The sequence below is a fragment of the Rhineura floridana genome, chromosome 8, assembly GCF_030035675.1.
Source record: "Rhineura floridana isolate rRhiFlo1 chromosome 8, rRhiFlo1.hap2, whole genome shotgun sequence".
Taxonomy (NCBI): domain Eukaryota; kingdom Metazoa; phylum Chordata; class Lepidosauria; order Squamata; family Rhineuridae; genus Rhineura; species Rhineura floridana.
Genome location: NC_084487.1, coordinates 41,224,224 through 41,240,225, shown reverse-complemented (window position 1 = coordinate 41,240,225; position 16,002 = coordinate 41,224,224). Strand labels below are relative to the sequence as shown.

At 41.5% G+C, this 16,002-nt stretch overlaps 1 protein-coding gene across 10 annotated transcripts in view; it reads left to right on the top strand.

Moving 5' to 3' along the window:
- RBFOX2 (RNA binding fox-1 homolog 2) overlaps positions 1-16,002 on the top strand; it is a 252,551-nt gene that overhangs the window by 84,590 nt on the left and 151,959 nt on the right. Inside the window, exon 1 of one of the 10 annotated variants that reach the window (XM_061639012.1) lies at positions 3,719-3,740. The exons of the other annotated variants lie outside the window; for them this stretch is intronic. The gene's annotated coding sequence lies outside the window, so the exon portion shown is untranslated. Of the gene's footprint in view, positions 1-3,718; positions 3,741-16,002 lie in introns of those variants that run through there. 10 annotated transcript variants of the gene reach the window in all.

The window sequence follows — 16,002 nt, the reverse complement described above, 5'->3', positions numbered from 1 at the left end:
ATCCTATTAGTTTGCAGTACCACTGCCCGTATGTTGTCAAACATGACTGTTACTTCGAGGGCTAGAAATCTGGCGATGTTAAAAATGGAAGTTGATATTCTTCATATTCAAACAATTGCCATAATGTGTGAAGTTTGTAATAGGTAGAAGTGCAGAAAAGTACCGGCCTTGATCATGATGTCTGGTTTTGGTGACCATTTTTCTCTAGAAGGTTGGAATAGATCTGTCTTAAGGGAAAGAAGATGTGTGTGCTTGAGGACAACACAGAAGTTTTCTTGCTGGTTTAAGAACATTAACAAAATTCCGTGTTGATTTTTCTTCTTTTTCTTTCTCCCTGGTGTCAAAATATACATTGTAAGTTTCTTTGGGTATGAAAATGCTGGCTGTGCTTATAGTCTCTTTGAAGTACCATATATGGTGCAATTTCAATAATGTGATAATGAGGAATCAGGCCAGTGATCTGTCTCTACATTTTGTCATTTGATTGTGGCCGCAATTGTGTTGCATGACATGAGCAATACAAATCCACTATTTTTAGTGTGTGGCACCTGGTTGACTTACTTATATTGTCTCTTTGAACTTCATTGCTGAGCTACTTGTTTGGATAGTAAAGGATGCAAAGAACTGCTTGCATAGTTCAGTGGAATGCTTAACTTGTTTTCTTTGCAATATGATACTGCAAACTGGTTTTCAAACTTTCCTCAGTTTTAGAAGTAAACTGCCACATTGCATTAGAGGTTCTTGTTTGAACCTAGGAATCCTCTATGCAGCTAGGTCCATTGTTATGTTGTATCGTGGCCAGCTATCTGCTATGCACCTAATCCTTTTGTAAAGCTGTTTACTCTTAGTCTCTGAATTCTCATACAGATGGGTTCTGTGCCTGTGCAGAGCAGTGCTGGAAAACTTGAGAGACTTTGTTTCCTAAGAGAGAACCCCCCCTTGCTTTGGATGGAACAAACATTGTCCTGCTATATTCTTTTGTACTGTCTTATTGGCACAGAGTTCTCCCTACCAATGGACACATCTGTTTAGGAGAAAAGCATTCAGCAATGGTTGTAGCTGTATCTACATAGAACTTTTGTAGCCATGCAAGTTATGGTTCCGAACACTCTTCCACTTGGTGTTGGATTTATTTGTGTCTTCTATAGGCATGGGGAAATACTATTCAATACATAAATAATTATTAAAAGAAATATTTTTATGTGAAAATTTGCAATTCATGTAACATGTAGAAAAAATATACACAAATGAACATAAAGATGGAATTATACATAAGGATTGACACGAAATTAAAACAAAGAAAAATGAATGGAGCATAAGTATACTAATATATTTAATAAAGAAAAGGCATATTATCTTATAGAAAAGTAAAAATTATATCTTTGTGTTTCATCATATTGAAATAATAATTTCCATAGGTTTGTTGAACATTGGTAGAGAGGAAGAGCGGGAGGTATACAATCATGCTCTTTGCTAGATATGGTTTGTTATAAAACAGAATAATTACTCATAGAACATGTTCTCCTAAATGAGATAATTCCTTCTCTTTATTTGCCTAGTTAGTTTTTTTTCAGTAATACAATTGTCCAGATTTGATTATACCACTCCTTGGTTAAATTGCAAGTGATTTGCTTCTAATTCTGTGCTGTGACAATATGAGCTACAATAAAAATAGAAAGTAATAAAATCTTAAAGATCACTGTGGCATTGTTTCAGTGAGGATTTATAATAGGACCAGGGCCGGCCCCAGATGTGCCGGGGCCCTTGGGCACAAGCCTGCCCCAGGTCCCGGTGCTCCCCTTCCGTGATTTGTAGCAGGATCACTGCCGTGGATCGCACGCCCTGCCATTCCCTTTTTTAACCTACCTTTCTCAGCTGTTCTGAGGTTGCAAACACATCGCTGCCCTTAACAAAGATGGCAGCTGAGGTTTCCCTAAGGGCTGAAGCCTCTGTCGCCATCTTAGCTGATGGCAAGGATGTGTGCGCGCAGCACGCATGCATGCCATCAGCGAAGATGGCGGCAGAGGCTTCAGCCCCTTAGGGAAACCTCAGCTGCCATTTTTGTTAAGGGCAGTGCTGCATGCGCAACTGCAGAACAAGATAGGTTAAGCAAGGGAATGGCGGAGCCCCGAAGATCTCGCTGTGCGATCTGCGGCAGCAATCCTGCTGCGAATCGTGGAAGGGGAGCAGCCCCAGGAGCCCTCGGCCAGTGCCCCACCTGATCGCCCTTTGGAACCGGCCTTGAATAGGGCCATAAGAAAGACTGGGACTGGAGTCTGTCCCGTGAAGAGTTTTTTTTCCCATACAATACTTTAGTCCAGAATTGTTTAACCACTGGACATGTCCACCAAATGTGATAGAATGTACTTGGCTGCCGGCACCCTCTCCAACAGGTTGGATTGTTGCTCTGAGTTATTCTACTCAGGGTGTGGGGTTTCAGACATTAGGTGATATCTAATAGTCATATTCAGAGGAGACCCATTGAAATCACTGTACTTAGGTTACATAAGGCCATTTATTTCATTGGGTCTACTTTGGGTATGATTAATGTTGGATATCAGCTATTACCTCCACCTCATTCTTCCAGTAATTGTTTTGATGCACGTGTAATATCTGCATACCATTTAAGACTCTTCTTTCTCTAGAATTTATCGGAGAATCTTCAGTCTGCAAGTGTAGGGTATACATCATTGTTGTTGTTTTTAAATTATGCCTATCACATCTAGCATTTCAAATGAACACTGCAAATGTAGAGTTTAGTGTGGTATAGATATTTGACTAGGGGGGCTGCTGTAGAAAATATTGGGCTGAGTTCAGATCCCTGTTTAGTCATGAAGCCCACTTTTTCAACCTACTCTACCTCACAGGATTGTTACGAGGATAAAAGGGGTATTGGTATTGTTCATGTATAGGAGCCAGTGTGGTGTAGTGGTTAAGGTGTTGGACTACGACCTGGGAGACCAGGGTTCAAATCCCTACATAGCCATGAAGCGCACTGGGTGACCTTGGGCCAGTCACTGCCTCTCAGCCTCATGAAAACCCTATTCATGAGTCGCCATAAGTCGGAATCAACTTGAAGGCAGTACATTTACATTTTGTTCATGTATGCTGCCCTGAGCCCTTTGAAAGAAGGCTAAGTTAAAATGTACTTCTGGTCTAATAATTTCTCTTCTCCCCCCCCCCCAGTTTTTAAGCTGAGAAAGCATGCTTGTGCAAACTTTTCCAGCTTTCTTTCACATGCACATACATCAGTTATAATAACTTATTCCCTCAGTGCCTCATGAAAATGGAGCTTTGACGCAGACCTACTGATTTAGTCTTTAATGAAGAATAGTGAAAACATATTCCAAAAACGCCTGCTTTGCTCCTCTGTAATCTTTTCGTGAACAGTATCTTGTACACGAGGCAAGCTAAATTGTGAGCTTCTTTGGGCTGACTAGAATATTTTCTTTCTCACTCCCCTTAGTCTCTGAGCTCATCAGCAGTACCACCCTGGGGATTTAAAAACCAAGTCTGCCAAACTGGGTCTTAGCAACATGCTCTTACTCATGGTGCTGTGTCATTTGTCGTTCTGCAAAAAGTGCCCTTAGTAAAGTAAATAACAATTACAGGGAGAGCTTTACAGAGTGCAGCATGTAGTAATCTGAACCTTTGAACTTTGCACAAACTTTGGTTAGAGCACTCTAGTTCTGAAAACATAGGGTGGATATTTGATGTGATGTAGTATCCTAGCTGGTAAGGTAAGGACATTCTCAGTATATTATTCTCTCTCTCTCTCTCTCTCTCTCTCACTCTCTCACTCTCTCACTCACTCACTCACTTACATCACAAGGAAAGAGTTTTATTGCTCATGCATTATCTCTCAGTCCAAGATAACATAGTACTAGGGTAATGTGGATAAACTATGTAAGCTCAGATTTTTTAAATAATTAGTTCATAAGTTCTTTTGCACGATCTGTTTACCTTTTTGCCAGTTTCTAGCCATACACCACCCATTCTTATGAGTAGGACTAAGATATAACACTATCTTTGTTTATATTTTTAAAATCTGTACGTGGGATCTTTGAGAAGGTGCTGGAAATCTTTTTATGAAATATAGGACCTCCCGTCTGCTGTTTCTTTGATTTTTGATAATCAGTAGATGCTATTAGGATTCAGTACTCAGCATGCCTAGTTTCAGCTGTGGTTACCTTTCTCCCATTTATAATGAGGAATTCCTGTCAAATGTGCCATAACAAGATTTATGTCTTGCCAAGACTATCCGTGGTAAGCCTACTGTGGTTTTAGATGTTTGGCCAGTGCATTATGTACTAAGTCACTGCTCTCTGTGAACTTGTTTCATATCCTTTTCTGCAGGAGTGTGCATATAGTTGGCCGTGTTGTGTCACAAATCCCATCTTGTCATTGTGAAACTCCGTTGCTGTTTACTACAGTGGTGGTGGTAGTACAGATGCTGTGCACTCAGTTAAAAACAAAGCTGCTCTTGATTTAATCCCATTACATGATGTTGATCTCAGGATGACTGGACTCTTAGTCGGATTCTGTCTTTAATCCTGTAAAGATCAATCTTGCCTGTTGTGTGTGCTGTCCTGATTTTAAAGCCTTCCTTAATCTTGTTAATTGCGCCAAGCTGTTTTCCTGTTCACCAGCCTGCATTGTGCCTTCATAGTGATGTTTCTGACTTGCTTTTCCTTTTGCTCTTGTTTGGATTTTATGAAGGCTGACTTTGTATAGTAGCGCCCTAGTGACCAACTCACGTTCCTCAGTTTTTATTTCAAATATTTGGGCCATTGCTATTAATTACTACTACTACTACTACTGCTACTGCTACTACTACTATTAGCTTACTACCTGTGGGTCCCTAGGCAACTTACACAATGTTAGAACAAAACCAAATAAAGCACACTATAAAAACATAACAATAAACAATAGCAAAACAATAGCAATAGCACCCCCACACAGCCACAGGAAGGTTTGGCAGCATATTAAAACAAAACATCTCAATCAAATGCCTGGGAGAAAAGGTATGTCTTTACCTGGCACCGAATGGATGACAATGAAGGTGCCAGGCGGACCTCACTGGGGAGCATATTCCACAGATGCAGAGTCACCTATATAGGTATTGGCAAAGGACAGAGATCCCAGGATGACGACTTCTTCTTCTTCTTCTTCTTCTTCTTCTTCTTCTTCTTCTTCTTCTTCTTCTTCTTCTTCTTCTTCTTCTTCTTCTTCTTCTTCTTCTTCTTCTTCTTCTTCTTCTTCTTCTTCTTCTTCTTCTTCTTCTTCTTCTTCTTCTTCTTCTTCTTCTTCTTCTTCTTCTTCTTCTTCTTCTTCTTCTTCTTCTTCTTCTTCTTCTTCTTCTTCTTCTTCTTCTTCTTCTTCTTCTTCTTCTTCTTCTTCTTCTTCTTCTTCTTCTTCTTCTTCTTCTTCTTCTTCTTCTTCTTCTTCTTCTTCTTCTTCTTCTTCTTCTTCTTCTTCTTCTTCTTCTTCTTCTTCTTCTTCTTCTTCTTCGTAGTAGTAGTAGTAGTAGTAGTAGTAGTAGTAGTAGTAGTAGTAGTAGTAGTAGTAGTAGTAGTAGTAGTAGTAGTAGTAGTAGTAGTAGTAGTAGTAGTAGTAGTAGTAGTAGTAGTAGTAGTAGTAGTAGTAGTAGTAGTAGTAGTAGTAGTAGTAGTAGTAGTAGTAGTAGTAGTAGTAGTAGTAGTAGTAGTAGTAGTAGTAGTAGTAGTAGTAGTAGTAGTAGTAGTAGTAGTAGTAGTAGTAGTAGTAGTGAATTTGTATCCCACCCTTCCTCCCAGTAGGAGCCCAGGGCAGCAAACAAAGAGCTAAAAACACTTTAAAACATCATAAAAACAGATCTTAAAATACATTAAAACAAAACAGTGTTAAAAATATTTTAAAAAAAACCTTTAGAAAAGGGTTAAAAACATTATTAAAAACATATTAAACAATTCTAACACAGATGCAGACTGGGATAGGTCTCAACCTAAAAGGTTCGTTGAAAGAGAAAAGTCTTCAAAAGGCACCGAAAAGATAGCAGAGATGGCGCCTGCCTAACATACTTCAAAAGCTAGGCAGAATTTCAGTTACTTAAATCTGCATTTTTATTTTGACACACATTTGGTATTTTAAAGTAACCTTGAGAAGAACAGCAGATGTGTATTAAAATTTGGGGTCCTTTATTTTCCTTTTTGTTCTGTCTGCCATCTAGAAAAGTTTCAGCTTCCTTTTATGTTTTGATGCATGGGGTTAATTGTTCAGTGTGACAGATAGCTCCTGGCAAAAGAAATGGGGGGGGGGAGATAAGACATAACATACTCATTTTAGTATTTCCCATAAAAATGGTGGCAGCAGAGATTTGTAAGTAACGAAAGCTTTTGTGTGAAATCAAACAAATTATCTCCCACCTACTGTTTTTGTTATTTGATAAGAAATAATAGATCAGTTCTAAAACCGGTCAAACCGATCTGTACTGGGACTTGTATAGTTCCGCCAAATTAAATTCCTTCATATATCTAGACACTGACTCTATTTTCTTTAAAATAGAATAAATCTGGCTTTCTGTCTTGCCACATGTTATATTACTGGTTGTAATCCCCTATTAAACAATACTGCCTGCATAACAAATAAACAGAGCAATATTGTTTTTCCTTTAAAGGGGAAAATGTTTTTTTTGAGATTTTTAGCAGACTTTTTTGTTGTTGCATCAGCATTTCCTTTGCATTTAGGATTCAGAATTTGATTTTTTGATTGGAGAAAGATTGGTATCTGCTTCAGCTTTGTATGATCCCAGCAATTCTTGGATTAAAAGAATTGCATTTGGGGTAACAGGGTGACTGTGTTCTAGCTTTGTGTGTGTGTGTGCGCTGCCAGCAGCAAGAAGGGGAAAAACTTTTGATTTCTAATCCGCTTTAAAAGAATCTCCATATCAGGGTTGCACAGAAACATCCAGTCAAGCAGCTCCTTTATCATAAAGGGGATTTTAATTAAAACTGTTCTCGCATCATGAGTGGAATGAACATCAGTGCCAGCCAGCCCTGTATTGGGCATTTATCTCCTTCAAACCACATTACCAATAATTGCCACATTAAATCAAAGTTGGAGAGATTAGAGGTCTGAACTGGGCAGGCAGCTGGTACCAGACTAGGGAGCTCTGTACTGTTGAGTTGCTGATGTGAAGTCTCCTAGTTTGGAGTGTAGATGAAGAAACAACTGTTGCAGACTTCAGGTGAATCTAACTGTCATTTGTAGGATGGGAGATTGGGTCATAATCCAGAAATTGTGACAACCTACATATCTGAAACATCCCAGATGACAGGTCCTTCATTTTAATGCTTCTGTCTGATTTCATCTGGATATAACAGATACAGTTTGGGAGCTTGTGAGGAGTCACACGTGGGAGGGATAAGGGTGAGGAAATTGTCCCTCTTATGTAGTGTGTGTGTGTGTGTGAGAGAGAGAGAGTTGCCAAATGTTTTGAGCCAGTGACCAAGTTTGGAATTTTGGGCACCAGTCAGAAAATGACTGCTGTGAGGCTGTGGCATAACACACAATGACTGTTATAGGGGTGTGGCACAACACAGAATGGTTGCACACAACACATCTAAATCAGCAGAAAAGAGACATGCTCCCTTTTGCAGTTTAAATATCCCTTTTGATGGGTTAATTTGAATTGGAGGAGGCACTTTCTCTTTTGTTCCCAATTAGCCACCACTAAAGAACTGACTACACCAAGGGTTGGGGTACCTGTGGCTCTCCAGAAAGTGCTGAACTTACCTCCTATCAGCCTTAGCCAGTGTGGCCAGTAGTCAGATCATGGGAGTTGTAGTTCAGCAATATCTGGAGGTCCACAGTTCCCCTCATATAAATTGTGAAGGGAGCAGACCTTCAACCCTAGTTTTCCACCCTGATAGGCCTTAAGGTTTTTGTTGTTGTTGTGTGCCTTCAAGTCGATTACGACTTATGGCGACCCTATGAATCAGCGACCTCCAAGAGCATCTGTCATGAACCACCCTGTTCAGATCATGTAAGTTCAGGTCTGTGGCTTCCTTTATGGAATCAATCCATCTCTTGTTTGGCCTTCCTCTTTTTCTACTCCCTTCTGTTTTTCCCAGCATTATTGTCTTTTCTAGTGAATCAGGTCTTCTCATTATACCTCAGTTTCATCATTTTAGCTTCTAGTGACAGTTCTGGTACAGAGATGGAAATAGCAGGTTTGTGCTTGTACTCTGCTGTTGTGTTGCCAAGCAGTACATATGTCTTATCCTTCTTATTTCCGGGGGCTGTATATCTGGCATATCCCAAGTATGTAGAAACCACACCATTCTCTTGTTGCACTATTTCACTGCTGTACATGTTGGCATGGGTGAGCCACATCACTTTTAGGGGCAATCAGTGGAGTTCTTGCCACAAAATATTGCCATATGTCACCAGACCCAGACACTTTCCCTTTTAGCCAACCAGGAACAAGAGCTTTGTTAGGATCTGCTAGCCCCAAATCTGACAATTTGGTTGCTGTATATTGGGGTAAGGAGGTTTCTGGAGAGTGGGAAAGAGAAAAAATATTATTTCTCCTCTCTTTCATGAAATATCACTGTATAGTATAGGAGATGGGGTCTTTTAACCTCATGTGCATCCTCCCAACCCTCATCCCCATCTGCAAGATACTTCCTATATGTTTGTTTGGGGCTTTAGCATGTTGGTTGCCTTGCTGCCCTCCATCCTCCTCCTCTCTTTCTCCCCCTCACACATTCTCTAGAAATTTAAACTTTTGAAAGAATTGGCCTGCTAAGGCCATTGGTGCTGCCATATTGCAGGCTGGGGTGGGGGTGCTGTGTCCCAGTGATGAGAGTACAATACTCTTAGGCCTGGATTTGTAATGAAGTCTCGTGTACCATGTGCCTAAGGCAGCAGTTCATAAGGGGTAACAGATTGTGTACCTCATCTGTTGTCCATGGGTGGCTACAGCTTGGCTGGTGGTCATCTGACTACCTGCCTATTGCTGCTGCCCACCTCCCTGCTGCAGGCCATGGAGTGCCACTGCTATCTGAAAGCAGCTGGCAGGATTCCAACAGGGTTCTTTGGGAATACTGTTTCTCACTGTGAGGAAGGGGGCCTTCCTTGGTGAGGCATTGTGGTTGAGGTGATCTGCATGGTAAGCAGCAGCACAGGCAGCGAAAGCTTTAAAGTTTATTGAAGTTTATCAGAGAGTTTTAAACTTTTAACAGTGTTTGCCACTGCCTTCGCAAAATAGTGGCAACAGTTTAGTCCCTCTCTGTGACCCCTTCAGCCAGAATACCTCATTTTGAGAAAGTGCCTTTTCCTTAGAGCACTGCATTGGGACCATCCTTGCCCCTCATTTGAATGGAGGTAGTGGAGGGTGGAGGCAGAGTAGCACTGCGATAGCAGCAGGCAAGAGAAGGTGGAGGGAAAAGGGGAGAGGAGGAGAATAGGGGAAAAGATGGCAAGGGCTCATAGAGGAAGAGGAGGGAGCAGTGGTGACAGCCCACACCAAGTGATGCACCATGTCACACCGACCTTGAATACTCCCTGCTATTAATATTGTGGTTTAGAGGTGGATCTGAGGGTGTTTGGGATTTCTATCCATAAAGTTCCTATACAGGACACCCTTGGGTTACAGAAAAGGTCAGTCTACTTAAATTGCTGCCTCTGACCCTCTCGCAGTCCAGATACACTACTCAGTTGCATGCAAAAGCCTTCTGCTTCATTGACTTGCATGCAGCTGTTGCCTTAATTTTTTTCACTTGAAATATGACCTTGCTGCTACCCTGCTGTTTCTTGGTGCGCACACTGCTGCCCAGTCACAGCTACAAAAAAAGAAGTGAATTTCTCCACTCTCTTCTATGGGCCACTTACTTTTGCCCATGGGGAGGAAAAAATGGATCTAATGAAACCAGGAAGTTCCATCTCCAGACAATGGATTAGTCTAGAATTTATTATATCTATTGATTCAACTGCCATCAACATTCCATAAGTCATGGAAGCTCACAGGTCCTTATCAGACATTTTTGGGTCTTTAAAATTATACGGTCATGAGAGAGGCTGTATGCTATAGCCAGCTTCGATTTTTCACATTCGGTATTGTTAAACTGAAAATACCCCCCATGCCATTCTGATGCTTCCCATAAGCTCATTTCAAAACAAAACCTTACAAAACTCATAGTCCTGAACTCAAAGACGCTTACAAAACTCATAGTCCTGAACTCAAAAATGGATTAAAAAGCAGAGAAATTCACTAATAGGCAAAAAACCTTGCAGTTCAAGAACATACCTATAGCCCACAGATATTTCTATCAAACTTTAAAAAGCAGGGAAATTGGGCAGCTATAGTGAATGCACCAGGGGAGCAGGAGACCTGACCTCATCTCTGAGATATTGTACTGCCCTACAAATTTGTTAAAATACAAACCCGATTTGGGTTGGTCTTTCACAGTCCAATCCACTTGCTGTGTAGCTTGGAAGAATTTGGTAACATGCCTCTGAGCATATTAACCTCAAGGTTTTTTGCCTGTTAGTGAATACCTTTTAGCTTATAAGTTTATCTATCTCTGTATACCTAGGGAATCACTTGAACATGTAGAAACTACTACCTTATTTTTGTGTGGTCCCAAATCACTTCCAGGCATCCTAAGTTCTCTGTTAAAGGAAGCAATGATATACTACTATCTGCATCGTGAGTTCAGGAAAGTCACTTGTGGAATTGGAATTTTAGAAGGAATTTGTAGTTAAATCTAATAATCTGCTTGTTCCCCTATTTTTTTTTAAAAAAATATAATTTATTTCCTGCCATATGTGTTGTCTTCTTCTGGCCTACTGATAGACAGCAGAACATATTCCTTGTTCTTTACTCTCTACTGCCAAATTCTACTCCTCAAAGCCTGTTTTTCTGGATACCAGCTTTTGAATAGGACTTAAACATTGTATCCAGGAAGTACCTATGTATCTTGAAACCTTTTGACATAGTCATATAACTAGATGGATTTGTTGATGAGTGCTTTATTGTGTAGAAATACTGAAATATGAGCTGGGTCGTATAAGCACCAAGGAGGAAACCGTTTTGGCATAAGCTTCATTATTTTTTCTTCCTCTTCCTCTTCTTCTTCTTCTTCTTCTTCTTCTTCTTCTTCTTCATTTCTCTTATTAATTTAATGTATATCCTGCCCTTACTCCTGAATGAGCCCAGAGCAGCAAACAAAACAATTTAACAAAAAAGAGACATTCTAAAAACAGTTAAAAACATTATAAAACACAGTTACTGTTAAAAAATTAACACTTCTTCTGTCTAGCTCAGCCTTCCCCAGCCTGGTTCCCTCCAAATATTTTAGACTCCCAACCCCCATCAGCCCAGTCAGCATTGCCAACAATCAAGGATGATTAAAGTCTCAGTTGGAAATACACTGCCAATACAGGATTAAACCCTTTTGCTTAACTGTGACATCAGCTGATGGGTGGATGGCCATGGTTTGGGGAAAATGGCCTCATGAGCCAAATTGGATCCCCTGGCAGGACCATCAGCTGGAGGTGTGTGATGTTCCTATATATTAGTGTATATATGGTAAGTCCTGGTTGTTTAGAGTATACATGGTAAGTAGTGAAAGAGGAGGGGGAGTGAATGGGCAATAGAATGCTTGATGATTGGCTGAATGTTTAAAATGGGTGACAGTATAAATGAAAGGATGACAGGTAAATCTGGGTGAATGTGAGGTGGTGAATTGTGGAATCTGGGGGGAGAAGAGAAAGAGTGGATTGCTTGGTGGGGTTTGAGAGAGTTGTTTGCCAGGAGAGCGTGAAGAAGGAGGGAGGTGGAGTTCGGATTAGTATTGAGTAAAACCATATGCTTATGTGCCTTAAGAAGAAATCTTGTTAATCTTGTTAGCTTTGTTATCTGTAATAAATACTTAATTTGGTTTACCAAAGGCCTGATCCTTGGCTGGGGTTTCACAGGCCAGAAGGGAGGGTAAGGGAATGACCAAGGCTGAAGGGGAACTGTAACAAATGGTGGCAGCGGTGAAGAGAATAACAATACCAGTATTCAGAGTCTCTGGGAATACTAGTATTGGGACGTTACTGGTGGTTGCCTAGCAGGGGGATCTGTTGAGATCTGTGCTAAAGCGGGGAGAGAAATCATAAGAGAGAGCGGTCCGGACTGGTGGAGTCCCTGGTGGTGCCTAGAGACAGGCAGTAACCACGAGCAGGTAGGAACCTGACAGGGAGAGCCAGGGAAGGACGCCTCACATGTAGTGTCAGTAGCGGTGGGATACGAACAACAGAGAATCCAGATATGAACCAAAGAGAGTCCCAAAGACACGTGGTGACAAAGGAGACTACGTCACAGGTGTTGGCTGTAGCAGTGAGATACGAATACTAGACAATCCCTAATAGTTGTGTGGCAAACAGAAATAACAAAACAAGATTTCTTGTGAGAGTGACTGGCAAAGAGTGTGTGGCAAAGAGTGAGTGAACTCAAACACCATGGCTGAATACATAAAAATGAAAAGAGAGGAGCTGGTGGAGAAGTGCATAACATTCAATTTACCTCATGAGGGTAAAGGGGTAGATGAATTGAGGGTAGCACTTATAGGATTTGCAACTGCCCAGCAAAAACAACCTGTCAGAGAAGAGACCCCAGAAGGATATTTAAGCAATCCTGCTTATATAGAGTACTTGAGAGAGAAGTTGAGGATGGAAGGTGCAGAGAAGGAAAAACAGAGAGAGTTGGAAGCTGAGAGATTGAGGATGGAGGCTGAGGAAAAAGACAAGCAGAGAGAGTTGGAAGCTGAGAGATTGAGGATGGAGGCTGAGGAAAAAGATAAACAGCGGGAGTTGGAAGCTGAGAGATTGAGGATGGAAGGTGCAGAGAAGGAAAAACAGAGGGAGTTGGAAATTGAGAGAATGAGATTGGGGTTTGAGGAGAGGGAGAAGCAACGAGCATTGGATGCTGAATTACAAGTGGAAAAGTTAAAATTTGATAGAGAGAAATTTCACTCTGAGGAGACAAGGAAAGAGAGAGATGGAGCAAAAATAAAAATTACTCCAAAGGACTTTGCTGTCTATGAGCCTGGTCAAGATCCTGAAATTTACCTCAGCACCTTTGAAAAAGCAGCTCAGTTGTGGGGGCTACCTGAAGATAAATACATGCAGTATTTATCAAACCTGATTAAAGGGGAATTGGCTGAGGTATACCAATATTTCCCCTCAGACAAGCCCGTCACCTATGCTGAATTCAAAGAAGCAGTGTTTAAAAGATTCAGACTGGGGCCTGATTATTTTAGAAAGCTTTTCAGAAACTGCCAGATACAGACAGGGAGGTCTTTTGTGGAACTGGGAGCAAAGTTGATGGATATATTTGGAAAGTGGATGAGTAGTGCCAAAGCTCAGTCAGTGGAAGAGTTGAAAAGCCTCATGATACTGGATCAATTATACCATCAGTTACCACCAGAAATAAGGCTCCTGGTCAAAGACCGTTCCCCTACATCTGTGCAGGAGGCCACAGAGTTGGCGGATCACTTCGCCTCCAATAGAACTGGCTGGGTGGGGAAAACATCAAGAGAGTTTAAACCCAGACCATATAGTGCTGGCAGAAGGGATGTGGTACCACAGCGAGTGAGTCCTCCATTAAAATCTGAAGGGCACAGGACACCCCAGAGTGGATCTGTGTACCCTAAAAGTGAGGAGAAATTATGCTACAAATGTGGTAGACCAGGACACCTACGTTTTCAATGTGAGGTTGCCAACCCCATTAGTAATCCTGCTCAGACAAGGGCAGTGAAAACAGAGCCCAAGGCTTTAGAAACAGCGAAAAAGGTTCAGTTTTGCCAGATAAACTGGACAGAAGTAACAGACCTTGATTCAAGTCTGAGAGAGGAAGTGAGAGTACAAGGGGCAAATTATTGGGCATTGCTTGACACTGGTGCCGCTCAGACGTTACTGAGGCCAGATTTAATAAAATCTGAAGAAATATTACCTCAGGTAACTGTGACTATCCAAGGAGTGAGGGGTCAACCAGAAAGTTTGCCTGTGGCCCTGGTGGAAATGACTTGGAGAGGCCGAGAGGGCCGATATAAAGTAGGCATTAATGCCCAGCAACAAGAACCAGTAATACTGGGAAGGGATGTAATGGGCGCCCAAGGAAAGATCTGTGTAGTGACCAGACAGCAAATTGGCAGAGAAAAAGAAGCCATATTAAGGGAGGCTGAAACAAACAGGGTGGAATCTGTTAACCAGCCTCAGGTCACCATAGCAACCACTAGCAGGCCTGCTGAAGGAGACAAAATGTATCAAGTGGTCTCTGGGGAAGAAGCAGAGCAATTCAGGGAAGAGCTGCATAAAGATATCAGTTTGAAGCAGGTAAAGGAACAAGCCCTGACCCAACAGATTCCTTTCACTGACAAACTGAGGAATCAAGTTGTGTGTGAGAATGGGATTTTATATAGACTGTGGATGCCTGCTGAAAGAAAGGATGAATGTGAACCAGTGAAGCAATTGATAGTACCTAGCAAATACAGAACCAGATTGCTAGAGGTAGCCCACGATGTCCCATGTGCAGGACATCTGGGAATAAAAAAGACCAAGAGGAGATTGGCTGCACATTATTATTGGCCAAATATCTCCAAGGATGTAAAACAACATTGTCTATCTTGTGGAATATGCCAAAAGGTGGGAAAGAGTGGAGTAAAGACCAAGGCACCCTTAAAGCCCGTTCCTGTAATAGGACAACCCTTTTATAGAGTGGGAATAGATTTGGTGGGCCCTTTTTCCAAACCCACAAGGCATGGCAAGAAATATCTAGTGGTGGTGGTGGATTTTGCCACCAGGTACCCAGACGCAGAAGCACTGAGATCTGTAGAAGCCCCTGTAGTGGCAGAGGCTTTATTAAAAATCTTTATGAGGCTGGGTTTCCCTCATGAAGTGCTGACAGATCAAGGCAGTGTATTCATGGGAGAAGTGATGCAATGTATGTGGAAATGTTGTGGTCTAAAACATCTAAAGACCACTACTTACCATCCCGCCACTAATGGGCTAACTGAGAGATTCAATGGAGTTTTGAAGGGCATGATAAGAAGCTATGTTCAAGATCACCCACAAGACTGGGATGAATGTTTGGGATGCTTCTTATTTGCATACAGAGAAGTCCCTCAGGAGTCAACAGGCTTCTCACCCTTTGAACTAATGTTTACTAGAAAAGTGAGGGGACCTTTGGAACTGCTAAAAAATTCATGGGAAGGAACTCTGGGAGAGTACAAAACTTTTGTAGTAGATTTTGTATTGGAATTCCGCAATAAATTAACATCAGTGATGGAAGTAGTGAAAGAGAATTTGAGTCATGCACAGGAGAAGCAAAGTTACTGGTATGACAGAACAGCCAGAGAACGTGTGTATGATGTGGGAGATATGGTTATGGCGTTCATACCCAGGAAACATGACAAATTACAGGCTAACTGGGAAGGACCATATACCATCAGAGAAAGGCTTGACACAGTGATGTATGTAATCACCACAGACCAATTAAACAAAAGCAAAGTGGTTCATGTAAATATGTTGAAGCCTTACCATACCAGGGATGCACAGGTATTGCAAGTTACCTTATTCCCTGAGGGAAGTGGGCCTGAACTTCCAGATTTGGTACAGGAAAGCAAAGACAAAGGAGGGGTAGATCAAGTGGAATGGTCAGAGGAGGTAGAGGAGGAAGTAAAAGAAGAGATTCTGAGAGTTTTGAAAACCTATAGGAATCTCTTTAGCAATAAACCTGGCCGAACCAGTATAGTTATACATTCCATTGATACTGGAGATCATGCCCCAATCAGATCTGTTCCGTACCGTGCGAATGGGAAAGTTTTGAATGAGATCAAAAAGGAGGTGGAAGAGATGCTGGAATTAGGAGTGATCAGGGAATCCATCAGTCCCTGGGCCTCAAGTATTGTCCTGGTTCCGAAAAAAGATGGAACGACCAGGTTTTGCATTGATTATCGGCTAATCAATAAAATT